Source organism: Euprymna scolopes, chromosome 4 (genome assembly GCF_053919585.1).
Source record: "Euprymna scolopes isolate OS-2025 chromosome 4, ASM5391958v1, whole genome shotgun sequence".
Taxonomy (NCBI): domain Eukaryota; kingdom Metazoa; phylum Mollusca; class Cephalopoda; order Sepiida; family Sepiolidae; genus Euprymna; species Euprymna scolopes.
This window is the reverse complement of record NC_136485.1, coordinates 97,382,008-97,394,999: the sequence shown is the minus strand read 5'-3', so window position 1 is coordinate 97,394,999 and position 12,992 is coordinate 97,382,008. Positions and strand designations below refer to the sequence as shown.

Below are 12,992 nucleotides of genomic sequence, written 5' to 3'. Positions count from 1 at the left end.
GATCATTGTCCGGTGAAGGTAGGCTGGGTTTAAGACATCCATATATCGCAAGCCTACCTTCACCGGACAATACCTAAACTTCAACTCCCATCACCCATACAGTATCAAACATGGAATCGCACACTGCTTACAACATCGAGCAGAGACAATAAGTAGCGACACCATTACATACCACCAAGAAATGGTCAGGTTGAAGAATACCCTACGTCATAACAACTACCCCGATAGCATACTATCCACCAGACGTGTTAATAGTATAAGAGAGGAGAATGAAACCCAAAAATCTCCAATGGTCTGCCTACCATACATATGAGGCATCTCCGAAAAGATTCAGAGAATATGTGCCCCCTACAACATCAGGACGGTATTCGAAAGCGAGTCAACACTCAGACGACACCTGGTACGAGTGAAGCCCCGCATGGATGAAAACATGACCAAAAACTGCATATACTCCATCCCATGCAGTTGCAGAAAGGTTTACAAGGGTGAAACATGCCGCCCCCTTAAAGTAAGGGTGGAAGAACACTGAAAAGCGGTAACTAAAGGGGAGACGGAAAAATCGGGTATAACCAACCATGTCTGGATGGAGAAGGGGGGGCCATCGCCCCCTATGGGATGAAGTAAAAATAATAAACAGAGAGACCCACTGGAAAGTGAGAAAACTTAAAGAAACAGCTCACATGCTCGGACATAACAACCTACTGAGCAAACCAAGCATCGAGCTGAATGCAATTTGGACACCTCTGATAGAGAAAACCTTGAATAACAACATAGGTTTAACATTAACAAAAACCAACTAAGAATTGTCCTAGTGACATATGGCCTAGTGGTCCTAGACGTTGTATCAAAGTTTACAGTTACCCAAAGGTGCTGAGTTCAATCCTGAACGAAGGCAGTGAAAAAGTAACATTGAAAACAGAGAATCAGCAACTATGTCCCAAAGCCTAGCTGGAGTCCGAACACGGTACCCCCGTAATAATAATAAAGGGTTGGGTTCGAGACTCCTAACAAACGGTTCACCTGACGAAGGCCGGAGGGCAAAACGGCCGAAACGTTGTGACAATAACAACCAAGATGAGGAAGTCAGTCCGACAATCTCAATCAAGTCATTATTCTTCTCCCTCGCTTTCTCCTGAAGGCTGAAGATCATGTCCACAGTACCTCTTCCTGCCCTAAAACCACACTGGGTTTCTGGGAGCACAGTTTTACAGATTGAACCATTGAGTCTGTTTAGAATTACACAAGCTAGAATCTTACCGACAAAAGAGAAATATTTCCTTTGTGCTTAAACAGGTGAATAATTGACGCATCTTTGAACTGTTGTGACACGGTACCAAGTTCCCATATTAATGAAAACAGGGCACTTAGTTTCCTGATTAACAGTTGGCTTCCACATTTGTATACTTCTGCAGGTATGCTGGAGTCTTACCATTTGAAAGTTGCTTTACAGCCCATTCAATCTCCGACATGGATGGCGCCTCGATGGTTGGCCTCTGAGGAATATCATCAATCACTCCTCGATCCACTGTCGATTCTCTGTTTAAAACAATTGAAAAGTGTTCAGCCCAATGCTTAGTAATTTCTTTCTGATCAGTGAGGAGAATGCCGACGAAAATATTGGAGATGTCCCCCTTAAAATGGGACCAAACACCCTCTTGAGGTTTTGGTAGAATGATTTAAAATCACATCTATCTGCCGCATCTTGTAAGGCCTCAGCTTTTTGCTCCCACCAATTTTGTTTTATTTTCCGGAGCCGAGATTGTGCCAACCTTTTGGCCATTCTGAAAGCCTTGTGTTTCACTGAAGAATTTTTGTCAGTAATCCATACTTGATGGGCTTGATGCATGTTATTGAGCAGTGGGATGATAGTTGGATCATTTCCATCAAACCAATCTTGGTTTTTCTTTGAACATATCCTAATGACTCTTTAGCAGAGTCATACACTGCAGTTTTAAACTCTCTCCAAGATGCCTCAATATCATTCCCACATACAACGGAGGACAGCTTTTCATCAGTAGCCTTTTGAAATGAATGCATTATCTCCTTAACTTTCAACTTGCCTACATCAATTCTCTTGATGGAAGAATTACGTTGGTTTCGAACAGGGCGCTTAGTTTTCATCCTGACTGTGGAGCACATCAATTTATTGTCTGACCAACATTCCCCGATGCTGTAAGAATGTGTAAGATTTATATCTTGTCTATCAGAACGACGTACAATGACATAATCAATGAGATGATAATGATTAGACCGGGGATGTTTCCAACTGGCTTTCTTGCAATTAGTCAGTTGAAACACTGTATTAGTGAGCAAAAGATCGAATTCACTGCAAAGAGACAATAAGAGACCACCATTTCAGTTGACTTTACCGATTCCATGTGAACCAATGACATTTCTCCTAAATTATGTATCACTACTCACACGAGCATTGAAGTCACCCAAGACAAACAGCTTATCCTGTATACAGACCTTGTTGATCTGTTCGCATAAAGAGGAGTAAAACCTTTCTTTTAGCTCATCAGATGAATTAAGTGTAGGTGCATAGCAACTCAAAAATGTGGCATATTTGTCCTTTCCTACTGCAATGCGCAAGGACATAAGTCTGTCATTTATACCAATGGGCAGGGACTCAAGATTTTTGGCAGTATCATTCCTGATGGCAAAACCAACACCAGATTCACGTTTCTCAGAACTTGGTTTTCCAATCCAATAAAAAGTGTATCCACCTTCAACTTCCTCTAGCTGTCCTGTATCGGCAAACCTAGTTTCAGAAAGAGCTGCAACAGAAATTCTATGACGCACGTGCTATGATAGCGGTTTTTTGTTCAGGGTTCTTTTTGTTATCTTGGAGTGTTCTTACATTCCAAGTCGCAATGGACATATTCATTCCATGTATTTTGTTTCTATTCTTGATTTTGGTGCAAATATTGGATGCCCAGACATCTGCACCTGATGACAGGGACATGAGCAAGTAAACAATTTTTAGGTCACCTTTTATAGACCCCTCCCCATGAAGAGGAAAGCAGTGCCATCCTATAAAAGGCTGCTTTGTTATGAAAGGAGGGCACGAGTCACACAATTACTTGCGGGTGTTGTGAAAAACGGCCATCTACCTTACACCACCTATGTGCAATGTTCATGCTAGGAACTACCAGTGACATCCTTCACCTGTTCCCATTACAATCCCATCATCGCCACAGGGTTTTATTAATTTATTATTAGTTAAAAAAAAAAGCACATATCGATGTACCAAACCTTAGGCTTAAATGAGTGAAAATTGTTCACTGAACAACCGGTACTTTGATTTGTTTTAAGTGGTAATTTCTTGTGCTGAGCAAAGCACACTCTCTCCATCGGATTAACATGGTCTGTACAGGTGCACACATGTGCCACACGTCAGATGATAAAACGATCGCAGGATTTTCTTGTAAGAGTGTTCTATCTCCTAGATCAGTTGTGAGTCAACACTAAAGAGCCTGATCCACCCTGGTAAGCTTTCTGTGCAGCTGGGTACCATACCAGCTATTTCTTGGTCCTTGACTCTAACTGTTAGTTCAGTCTAGTGGACACATTGCTTAGCGATGCTGTACCAACACCGTCCCCTCACAAAGTTTGGCAGGCCTGCTGAGACCCAATACCTTGTAGCTAGCAAGTGAGAGATTTAGGAGATGGGTAAGGACCAGTGATCTCTGTCCACCCTATTGGGTGTAGCAGCCAGAGATTCAAAGGTACTATCTCTACCCAGAGCCCCCTCTACCCTATACCCAGAACCCTTATACCCTATATATATATAATGTATACATGTATTTTCCCATCATACCTACTTAAATCTCTCACTTTCGTGTTTAATTTTCACATTTCTTAAATGTTTTGAGTTTAAAACATTACATCTTAATTTTTTATATCCTCCCCTCTGTATTGTTATCTACATTCATTCTTTGCAGTCTTTTATGTTCGTATGGTCTACATATTCAAGATTTAAACTACTTAGAAAAATAGAAGTTGGACGGAGATGAAACAAGAAAAAAAGTTATCTATTTCTTATTTTTATAATCGGAAATTACAGAAAGTGAATAATCGCTGATAGTTGAGTGGAAAATAGTAAAACAAGTCAGTATATGTAGGAGTTTAAAAGATTATGTCTGACTGAGAAACTATCCTAAATTTTCAAAATATTGAACTGTAGAAACGAAATAGTGAATATCTGAATACAAAAAAGAAATTATATTTTAAGATAACAACACAAAAACGTAAATAAATATGTACACACATACACACACACACATCATTCCAATACGGTAGTATTTGAATATATGGTTAAGTGTTAGTTTTACTCCTTTAGAACTGCTTTAAAGCTTCATCACTCACTCATTTTGCCACCAAAGTTCAAATAATCTTTACAGTTCATAGGTCACCTTCTCATTATATTTTGAAATAAAAATTTTCCATTTTCGTTGATTAAAACAAAAGTTATAATAAAATTACTGATGTTCAAAAGTCCTCAGAATTAGTAAGGAAAATGAGAGACGATTTCTTCTGATTGGCTGTTGGTTACCATGGCAACTTTTTTGTCGTCAATACCTTCATAAATCATAGCGAGAATGTCGTTTGCATGCCATCTTATTTGGGCTATATAGAGAAAGTTAACAAAAGTAATGCTTTTTGCCATATAACGTCACCGTTAATTCTGTTTCACTCTTTTTTTATCCCATCTTTAATTACATCTTTTATTTGATTTTTTATTTAGTCAATTTAAGACGTTGGTAATATTTTATAAATGCATTGTTCACAATGTGTATGATATTGAACACAAAAGAGAAAATATTATTTCAAAGCAAAGCCTGGAAAAATATGAATTGCGTAGAAAAATGTGAGCATGAAAAGTGATATGGTTAAAAGCTTAGAAAAATAAAAGGACTAGTTGCTAAAACTGGAAAAGAAAAAGACAAAATATTCTCGTAAAAAATATAAATTCATAACTTAAAATTATGCAGCATTAAGAATTTATATATAATGTTAAATTGAATTAAACAAAAATTCTTAATGCTATATATATATATATATATATATATATATGTGTGTGTGTGTATGTGTGTTCACGTGTGAAATGGTTAACCCACTCAAACAAGACAGATGATGAGAGGAGGTTCTGTCATGATTACTCCATTGCTTATGAGCTTATTCAGATTGTTTGCGAACCCACCCACGTGTCGGACACTGACGGTCAGTATGCAAGTCTCCTAGACCTTTTCCTCACAACTTGCCCTGAGCTATATTCATCTTCCCACTGGGATCTTCCAACCACTCTGTCGTATCAGTTAAGATAAAAAGGAAATGTAATAAGTCCTCAGATGTACCTCTCTATCGTACAGTATATCGATACTCTATGGTAGACTGGGATATCTTTTTTTCTTTTTTTTTTTACATGGTACTCACCGCTTATCAAGGCCCGGAGGCCACTCAGGGATAAGGGTTATTGCGTGTACAGTAATCTATGGGATAATATTGTAGTAAGCGTTAGCAATGGAGACTTGATAAAGTGTCTTAATTAAGGGGGCGGTTTATCAGGAATTTGTTTATGTTGGACTTGAAGACATCCAGGTTGTAGTCAGGTGGGAAGCAGGCAAACGGAAAAGAGTTCCGCAGGCGTGCACTTCTAAGGAAGAAGCTTTGTTCATGGAATTCACGTTTTGATTTAGGCACAGATAAAGAGTGGGGAAAATTATTGACAGTGGTCTCAGCTAGACGGGTGTTTATCGTGAAAGATTGGCGAGGGGAGACGAGAGATTGGAGCTCAGATGAGTACTTTCCATGGAAATAACGATAAAACAAAGACAGGCTCGCAACGTCTCTTCTGTGGGAGAGAGGTTGCAGGGAAGAGAAAATGGCATCCTTCACTAAGCTACGGAGTCTATTTTGTACTCTGTCCAGGCAGGATAGGCTGTTTTTAGCAGCTCCTCCCCAGATGTGGCAGCAGTACTCCATCCTTGGACGTACTTGGCTTTTATATAGATAGAGAATTGCATCAGTAGTGAGATATCTACTGGAGCGGTAGAAGGATCCCACCATTTTTTCAGCGACCTTGGCAACAGATTTGATGTACGCGTTCCATTTCAGATCAGGAGTAAAGGTCAAGCTCAGAAGCTTGTCAAAACATAGAGCCTCCTCAAGACGAGAGCCATCCATTTCAATTGATGCCAGATTGGGATGAGAGCGTTGATGATGTAAAGATAGGAGCTTGGTTTTAGATGCATTAAAAGTAACCAGCCACCTCTTCCCCCATTGTACCATGCGCGCAAGATCAGAGGAGAGAGAATCAGAGAGAATTTTGTCATTTACGGCCTTTAATGTGTTGCCATAGATGGTCGTGTCATCAGCATAGATGCCAACGAATGATTTAAGTATGTGTTTTGGGAGATCATTGATGTATATCAGGAAGAGTGGGACACCAGCATTAATACTGTGGGCTTCTGATTTCTGCCCATCAACCACTACTCTTATGAGCCTATCAGAGAGAAATGATTTAATAATTGAGAAAACATTTCTAGTTATACCGTAGTTGGAAATCTTGTGAAGTAGGCCTTTATGCCATACCTTATTGAAGGCCTTTGATATGTCAAGAGCAATTGCCTTTGTCGAGAGATTCACTAATCCTATGAGATATAACCGTTAGCACATCTGCTGTAGATCTGGCTTCAATGTGAATTCAATGTGCATTCACTATAAGTTTTTTATGTTGGAAAAAAAACAAAAAGAAACAAAAAAAAAACGTACAACTTGCGAGAAATAGCAAGCAAGTGGGTGTGCATAATATAATTGTGTGAACTTAAATTCATATGCGTATACGGTGTTGGTAAAAAAAGTTATGTAGAGAATGCGCTCATATCTATATCTATTTAGATGTCTCATGTATGTGTGAGTGTACATATGTGGGTATATGTGTATATATGTATGTATTTTAAAGGGCGAATATATGTGTATGTATGTATGTATCTTAAAGGGCGAATGAACTCTTTTTCTGGGTCAACGGCCAGCTAGCACCGTGTATATTTGTGTGTGTGTATATGTGTATTGGGGTGGAGAGGGCTCCCGTAAGCCGTGGTGAAGGCAACCTTTCTAGGAGAAGCAAATCTCTGATTTAAAAAACCATAAAGCGGAAGACCATTACCCGCATTAAGCTGGTCTGCAGTTTAATTTGTTGCTGGCTATCTTGCTCTTGCTTGTTGCTGGATCTCAACATTTTGAACTGAGAGAGAGACTTAGCTGTCGTACAAAGCTAAGACTCTGCAACATCATATTTGTATAGATACTCCCTCAGGCATTTGGAATCATGGATTTTAAATGTCTGAGGAAGTGGCACTCGTCTGACAAGACGTTGCAATCATCATGTATATCTGCCCCTACTCTTTTCTCTCTATATTATGCTGCTTTACTTGCTCATGCGTTTCAGGATTGTAATAAGGGTGTCATGTTAAAGTTTCAAATCACAGGTCGCATTTTTAATCTTAGAAGATTTAATGCCAGAACCAAGCTGCATCATGTCTTGGTCAAGGAGTTACTGTATGCAGACGATGCTGTTTTTTGTCACACACTGAAACTGATATGCAGCATATAATGGATAGCTTTGCTGACTCCTGCATTGCCTTTGGTCTGAGAATCAGTCTGTCTAAGACAAAGGTGATGTTTACTCCTGCATCGGGCCAGTCACACATGGAGCCGAACATCATGATCTGTAGTGATAGACTTAGTTGATTCATTTGTCTACCTTGCTAGTTCTCTGTAGAGGTATGACTTTCTCGACACTGAAATCTGCAGATGAATTCAGAAGGCATCTGTAGCTTTTGGAAGGTTGGAGAAGAGAGCGTGGTCTGATCGTGATATCACAGACAGGACTAAGATCTGCGTTTACAAGACCTGTGTGCTAACCACACTGTTGTATTCATCAGAGACATGGGCATTGCATCAAAGGCACATTAAATGGCTTGAATGATTTCACCAAAAATGCTTGAGACGTATCTTAAGTATCAAGTGGCAAGTACCCGATACTAAAGTCCTTGTGAAATCATGTTGCTCTATTGTTGAGACCCTTGTAATCAGATCTCACATGCATTGGGTGGGCCACTTGGTTCGAATGAAAGATTGTAGGCTGCCAAAACAAATTTTTTACAAGGAGCTGGAAAATGGCAAGCGCCCTCAAAACAAGCCTAGGAAGAGGTTCAGTGACTCTACAAAGAATAATTTGAAAGTCTTACAAATGGACATCGACACATGGGAAGAACTTACTCTGCAAAGGCCAAAGTGGCAAAAGCTTGTACGCGAGAACTTTGCAAAGGTTTAATTGATGGTCTTAACTATGACACACAGAGCTGGAAATGCGACACTTGTGAACGAGTGCTACGTCAACCACCTTAAATCGCACAAAACTCCTGCTCAGATCAACTTTGCTCCTATTAGTCCGAACCAAACGATCTGTTTGACATGTAGCAAAGTTTGTAAGTCTACTGCTGGTTTGAGAAGACATGTGATAGTTCATAGGAATACCCTTCAACCTCCAGAGGAAGTCAACTCTATGGAAATTGCTCAATTTGTATGTCACATCTGCTTCAAGATGTGCAAATCTGCAGTGGGAGTGCAGAATCATCTGAGATGGCATGGACGACAAGATTGGGAGAACTCAATGTGACGGCGATCATCTGGAAAGATGCAGCAGTCATCATATATATCTATCTGAACTATAAAAATAGGTTATCTCATATAAGGAGATTACCGTAATGTATATATTACCAGACTGTATATATGTGTATATATGTATGTATGTGTGTATATGCCTATGTAAACTATAAAAATAGACTGTCTAATATAAGTGGGTTACCATACTACTGTAGTTAGAGTGCACCTTATTAAATAAATTTTCGGACATTAATATAATACATATATGTATGTGTGAATGTATGGTTATGTGCATGTATATGTATGGATATATATTTATATGAATGGCTATTCAGGTGTACATGTATGTATATTTATGTATATATGTATGTGTTTACTTATGTGTATATGTATGTCTATGTATCTATGTATGTATATGTGTCTCATGTGTGTATTGTATATATATATCTCTGTGGGTTTATGTGCGTGTGTGGGTATGTATGCATCTGTATCTGTGAATATATAATGTATATATATGTGTATGCTTGTATGTGTGTATACATATGTTTAACGAACAGTGAATGAGATTTCAGGTTCATCTCTTCGATATTTAAAAAATTCCTGGTTGATAGTTTTGTTAGTATTGATATAATAACAGCGGTATATACTTTTGTATATCTATTCGTAATTCTTAGTCTATTACAGTAAATATTTCCTTGCAAGCTTACGTAGTGGTTAATAATGTTGAAAATACGCAATTGTTGATACTAGCCATTGATTAATCACAGTTAGGTCTGCATGTATGCCGATGACAATTATTTTTGTAATTATATATATATATATATATATATATATATATATATATATATATATAAAATAAAAATTACAATTAAATTTACCAAAATGATCCAAGATGGTAAAATTAAAGTATATTATAAATATTAAAGAATTAATATTTATAAAATTATCTCAGCCAGATGTAAAAGCTCGATAAAACCAAATCGGAAATAGAGCTTATAATATGAGCAAACAGTTAATAAAATATGTTAAAAAACACTTTGAAATGAGTTAAAAACATATTTAATCTGAAAAGGAAACACTAGATAAATGGATAGTCCTTAATCCGCGGAGTTTCGAAGAAATACTTTCCTTCTCATCAGAGAGTAGGAATTAGCAAAATGCAGGATCGGATTTTGCATGCAGAAGTATTTGATGAAACAACAGGTAAGTCAAAAATCTTACTTGAAAACAAAAAAAGTGAAGCAGAGGGAATATGGTGAAGAAAAAGGTGATTACACATGAATGGATAGTCTGGTGGAAGATAAAAAATCCAGTGACGGTAAAATCCAGTTTTACATTTGGATTTTACCGTCACTGGATTGATTACAGAAACATGTATGCACATATGTAGCCATCAATGTTTATATAAATAAATTTAATATACCTGCTCTGTTTACTCATTCAACACTTTTTGGTAGACACATGTTGTTTCATTGGATGTACTTCTAGGAAACTAAACTCTACTGGCATAATATATATATATATATATATATATATATATATATATATATATATATATATATATATATATATATATATATATATATATATATATATATATTACACTGTGGAAGACCAAACATATGGTCGAAAATTTTGTTCTTGGGAATTTTTTTTTTTTCCGAAAGACGTTTTTTATTTCTGTACGTCACCAAATAAAAAATGAACAAAGTTTTTACACTTTTTTACACTTTATGCATTAATTTTTTATACATACTCATAGATATGTATATACTAAAAATATAATACAATATAAACAAACATCTAAGCAATCACAGGTTAAAATAAGGTTACCAAAGAAAAATGACCAATTCCTTTCAAAAATAAACATGGAAAGAGGTGAACTAAAACTCAATTGAACATTTGTCTTATATATATATATCAAGCCAGACAAGATGACCCGCCCAATACATTTAGTTAACAATAGTAGCAATACTGGTTGTTTTGGCCTTATTTAAGGCATATGTATCAGAGACAAAACTACCCCACTTTAAACTAAGAATGTGCTGATGAAATCTCTCAAGCATTTCTACCTGTGACCGGTACAGGATCCATGTTTCAGAGGCATAGAGTAGGGATGACACTTTGATATACTGAAATTTTAGTTGTCAGAGTTAGATTACCATCAAACCAGACTCTATCTTGTAACCTACCAAATGCGTCTGATGCTTTGCTGATTCTTTGTCTTATTTTCACATCAAGAGTGCCATATTTGATAAGGTTAGTTGGCTGTACACAAAATTTTTTACGACTTCAAGGCACTTTCCATAGACAGAGATATCAGATCCTACATACAAATCACTAGGAGCGGGAGTGTACATGACCTTAGTTTTCTTAATGCTAACTGTCAGTCCAAAGTCGGTACAAGCATTCGTGAAGAGATCCATCAGTAATTGCATATCTACTGAGGAGTGTGTCACTAGGTCAGTATCATCAGCATACAACAGCTCCCTAACAAGTCCATTACTAACAAGTGTTATGGCTTGGAATCTTCTGAGGTTGAATACCTTTCCAGTTGTTTGGAATCTAATATAAACACCCATATCGCAATTGCGGAAACCATACCAGAGCACAGCAGTCAGATAGAGTGAAAACAATGTTGGGGCAGCTATATCACCCTGCTTCACTCTATTATTAATAGGGACTTCTTCTGATAGCTTACCATTGAAGTTGCCACGACCTTTCATACTATGATGGAGTTGCTTGAATTTTTTCGTAAAAGCAGGTGTACAGCCAAATTTTTCCAACACTCTTCAGAGAGCCTCACAGTTGACTGTGTAAAACGCCTTGGTTAAGTCCAAAAACACCTGACAAAGAGGCATATGCTGTTCAATACACTTTTTCAAAAGCTGTCTAGCAGAAAACCCTATATCCACGATCCTGCATCCACCTCTAAAACCAAACTGGGATTCTGAAAGGATATCAGGACAAATATACTTCTCTAATCGGCTTAGCGAGATATACAAATACCTTTCCAACTGCAGTCAGCAGCGAGATACCTCGATAATTTCCACAATCAGACCTTGCACCTTTTCCTTTGTACAACAGAATCAGGATGGCATCTATCTAATCTGGGGCAACTGGATCACTCTGCATATTGACAGTATCAAAGAGTGAACCGCGCAATGTAGATTGACACCACCTTGTTTCAACAGCTCAACAAGAATGCCATCCAGCCCAGGGGCTTTATTCGAGTTTATCTGTTTAATGCAGTCAACTGTTTCCACGAGAGTCGGTTCAGCATCAAGTTCTGGACAAAAGGAACACTGAAGGATACTTTCTATTACAGCAACATCAACATTGGATGGGTTGTAAAAAAGATGACGAAAGTGTTCATGCCATCAATGCATAATATCATCTGAGGTTTCCAGCAAGGTTCTCCCATCCTTCACCAGGAGTGGTGTAGTTGAAGAGGATTTCAGACAATAAGCAAAGTGTAAAATGATCTCTATGATTATAGGCAGTCTGTATTTCCCTGGAGAGGTCAGACCACTATTTGTTTTTTTACTTGACGCACACAACACTGAACCTCATTCCATACAAAAGAGAAGTGGGCAGTGAAAGCTGACCTGTTCAGAGGTGAAGAGTTGAGAAGTTTCAAATAAGCTTTCCACTTCCTATCAATTTAAATGTTAATTAGATTGGAGTTATCAGCAAACCAATCTCGATGTCTGGGAACCTTCAATCTAAGAATTTCAACACCTTTCACAAAATTGAGAAATCCACCTGGTTAAAAGCAGATTTCAAGGAGCTTTGTATGACTGACTGGATCCTTCAATTTGGAAACATTAATACACTTAGGCACTTTGACTCCATTGAAACCGCTTTTCTTGTGAATTGTAATTTTGAGTTTAGCTCTGACCATTAAGTGATCCGTACCACAACCGGTACCACACATTACTCTAACTTTGCAAAAATTTCCAAGATCACCACATCTACACAGTATGTAATCAAGCAAATGGCCATGTTTAGACTGGGGGTGGAACCAGGTCTCCTTGTTTTTCTATTGAGAAAAACTGTTGGTGATAACAAGATTTAGTTCACTGCAGAGATGGAGGAGCAGTATGCCATTTGAATTGACTCTGCCAATGCCATATGGACCCAGTGGAGACCAAGTCTCATTGTCTGATCCGACCCATGCATTGAAGTCACCAAGAACCACCAAACTCTCAGCACTTAGCAAACTAATGATAACAGATCTAAGTATATGATAAAAGGAAGTAATATCGTTTTCAAATGAAGTTAGAGTCAGCGCATAGACAGAAAGAACATTCATATAACGA

At 37.8% G+C, this 12,992-nt stretch overlaps 1 protein-coding gene across 2 annotated transcripts in view; it reads left to right on the top strand.

Moving 5' to 3' along the window:
* The window catches only part of LOC145269054 (voltage-gated potassium channel subunit beta-2-like), a 1,304,007-nt gene that overhangs the window by 975,920 nt on the left and 315,095 nt on the right, over positions 1 to 12,992 (top strand). The window lies entirely within an intron of this gene.